Genomic DNA, 3,802 nt, shown 5'->3' with positions numbered 1-3,802 from the left:
CTTCAAAGAAGACATACAAACCCACGCACATATGGTTAGCTCATTTTTGATAGAGGAAGCAAGTATATACAATGGAGAAAAGACAGGCTCTTCAATAAGTGTTGCTGGGAAAACTGGACAGCTACATGTAAAGGAATGAAATTAGAACACTCCCTAACACCATACACAAAAATAAACTCAAAATGGATTAAAGACCTAAATGTAAGGCCAGACACTATAAAACTCTTAGAGGAAAACATAGGCAGAACACACTATGACATAAATCACAGCAAGATCCTGTTTGACCCACCTCCTAGAGAAATGGAAATAAAAACAAAAATAAACAAATGGGACCTAATGAAACTTAAAAGCTTTTGTACAGCAAAGGAAACCATAAACAAGATGAAAAGACAACCCTCAGAATGGGAGAAAATATTTGCAAATGAATCAACTGACAAAGGATTAATCTCCAAAATTTACAAGCAGCTCATGCAGCTCAGTATCAAAAGAACAAACAACCCAATCCAAAAATGGGCAGACGACCTAAACAGACATCTCTCCAAGGAAGATATACAGATTGCCAACAAACACATGAAAAGATGTTCAACATCGCTAATCATTAGAAAAATGCAAATCAAAACTACAAGATATCATCTCACACCAGTCAGAATGGCCATCATCAAAAAATCTAGAAACAATAAATGCTGGAGAGGGTGTGGGGAAAAGGGAACCCTCTTGCACTGTTGGTGGGAATGTAAATTGATACAGCCACTATGGGGAACAGCATGGAGGTTCCTTAAAAAACTAAAAATAGAACTACCATACAACCCAGCAATCCCACTACTGGGCATATACCCTGAGAAAACCATAATTCAAAAAGAGTCATGTACCACAATATTCATTGCAGCCAGGACATGGAAGCAACCTAAGTGTCCATCGACAGATGAATGGATAAAGAAGATGTGGCACATATATACAATGGGATATTACTCAGCCATAAAAAGAAACAAAATTGAGTTATTTGTAGTGAGGTGGATGGACCTAGAGTCTGTCATACAGAGTGAAGTAAGTCAGAAAGAGAAAAACAAATACCGTATGCTAACACATATATATGGAATCTAAAAAAAAAAAAATGGTTCTGAAGAACCTAGGGGCAGGACAGGAATAAAGACGCAGACATAGAGAGTGGACTTGAAGACACAGGGAGGGGGAAGGGTAAGCTGGGATGAAGTGAGAGAGTGGCACGGACTTATATATACTAACAAATGTAAAATAGATAGCTGGTGGGAAGCAGCCACATAGTACAGGGAGATCAGCTTGGTGCTTTGTGACCACCTAGAGGGGTGGGATAGGAAGGGTGGGAGGGAGACGCAAGAGGGAGGAGATATGGGGATATATGTATATGTGTAGCTGATTCACTTTGTTATAAAGCAGAAACTAACACACCATTGTAAAGCAATTATACTCCAATAAAGATGTTAAAAAAAAATTTAAAAGACGTACAGACGGCCAGTAGGCACATGAAAAGATGCTGCTCAACATCACTGATTATTAGAGAAATGCAAATCAAAACCACAATGAGGTACCACTTCACACTGGTCAGAATGGCTGTCATTAAAAAGTCTGCAAATAAATGCTGGAGAGGGTGTGGAGAAAAGGGAACCCTCCTACACTGCTGGTGGGAATGTACGTTGGTGCAGCCACTGTGGAAAACAGTATGGAGGTTCCTCAAAAAACCAAAAATAGAATTACCATATGATCCAGCAATCCCACTCCTGGGCATATATCCAGACAAAACTATAATTGAAAAAGATACATGCACTATTGTGAATAGTGCTGCATGTTCACAGCAGCACTATTCACAATAGACAAGACATGGAAACAACCTAAATGTCCATCGACAAATGAATGGATAAAGAAGATGTGGTACATAGATACAATGGAATAATACTCACCATAAAGAGGGATGAAATAATGCCATTTACAGCAACATGGATAGACCTAGAGATTATCATACTAGCTGAAGTAAGTCAGAAAGAGAAAGACAAATACCATATGATATCACTTATATGTGGAATCTAAAATATGGCACAAATAAACCTATCTATGAAACAGTCTCACAGACATAGAAGACAAATTTACTGTTACCAAAAGGGGAGGGGGGGATGGCGGGAGGGATGGATTGGGAGTTTGGGGTTAGCAGATGCAAACTACGATATACAGAATTGATAAACAAGGTCCTACTGTATAGCACAGGGAACTGTATTCAATATCCTGAGATAAACCATAATGGAAAAGAACATAAAAAAGAAAGTATATATATGTATAACTGAATTACTTACTATGCTGTTCAGCAGAAATTAATACAACATTGTAAGTCTACTATATTTCATTAAAAAAATCATGAGAGATATTACAAGGGTGCTGAGACATCCCTCAAAGTAAGAAAGGCTTTCGCATCGTTTTAATTTAAAAAGTATAATGGGGCACCCGCCACCATGTCGGTGGCCTTCGCATTCGCCCGGCAGAGAGGCAAAGGAGAAGTCATGCAGCAAACCACGCAGAAGATGCTAGATGAGAACCACCACCTGATCCAGTTCATCCTGGACTACCAGAGCAAGGGCAAGACGGTGAGTGCACCCAGTACCAGCAGGCCCTGCACCGGAACCTGGTCTACCGGGCCACAATCTCGAACTCCAACCAGAATATGCAGTCCCTGCTGTACGGCCGCCCACCCCGAGCCCTGCCGGCGGAGGGCTGTTCCGGAGCTGCTCAGACCAGGGCCCGCACTTCCGGGGCAGCCTCATTGATGCCACAGCCGCCTGCCTGCCGCCGTCCTCCCTCACGCAGGCGCAGACCGACATCGGTCCGAACCACGTGTTCACGCGGCAGACGGCGCACAGCGCGCTGCCCTGCGCGTCAGGCAGCAGCCAGGGCTCGGGGCCCGGCTACAGCCACTCGGGACCGGCCTCGCAGAGCGTACCGCTTGCAAGGCCAAGGCGCCATTAGCAACGACGTGTCTTGGGCCAACATCAACATGCAGTCCAACCCAGGCGGCTTCGGCCCGCTACAGCTGGGTGCGGGGCGGGAGCCCACACTACGCAGGCCAGTCCATGGCCATGATGGCCGGAGCGGGCAGGGGAGCAGCGCGGTGGGGCAGCGGCCCACAGGGCGCTACCGGTCCTCCCGGCAAGCCTCCTCCCAGAGTACCTGTGCCGAGGGGAGAACAACTGTGGCGAGCTGTACGGCCACCGCCAGGCCACCTCGGAGCCCATGAGCCGGACAGACCCCCCGGACCACACGGCGATTACACCGACCAGCTGGCATCCTACGCCCAGCAGAGCTACTACTGGTCGTTTGAGGAGTCCACGCAGCACTACCACAACGGCGGTAAGGCCGGCCGGGCCGCGTGCTGCAGGGCCTGATGTGTACGGGCTTTATGGCAGTGGAGGCCAGGCCCTGTGTCCCCACTTGCCTGTGTGTTAATGAAGGAGGAGAAGGGTCTCTCGGGGTGGACCCACCATGTGGCCCAGCTGACCCTCTTGGGGCCTGTGAGCTGCTCTCGGAGCCTCCTCAGTCAAGACTGTCTTTTGTTCCAAAGGCGGGAGGGCGAGCGGCGGGGACCTGGGCACCCCATCTCCCTCCTGAGCCAGGCGGGCGGCACACGTGGGGTGTGTTGGGCATGGCCTGGGCATTCCTTCCTGCTGGCAAATAAGGCGCACCTCTGGCAGAGGGACCTGTCAGACCGAGGGTGAGGCGGCGACGCGCTGGAAGCAGCTCCCCGGACAGAAAGCCCTGGTCTGTGGTGCTCGCCCATTTCCCT

General features: G+C 47.9%; 1 pseudogene; it reads left to right on the top strand.

Moving 5' to 3' along the window:
* The first annotated feature begins 2,477 nt into the window (after positions 1-2,477).
* LOC132413933 (calcium-responsive transactivator pseudogene) lies at positions 2,478-3,404 on the top strand (annotated as a pseudogene).
* The last annotated feature ends 398 nt before the right edge of the window (positions 3,405-3,802 follow it).

This window comes from Delphinus delphis, chromosome 18, assembly GCF_949987515.2.
Source record: "Delphinus delphis chromosome 18, mDelDel1.2, whole genome shotgun sequence".
In the NCBI taxonomy this organism is placed as follows: domain Eukaryota; kingdom Metazoa; phylum Chordata; class Mammalia; order Artiodactyla; family Delphinidae; genus Delphinus; species Delphinus delphis.
This window is presented reverse-complemented; position numbering and strand designations above follow the sequence as displayed.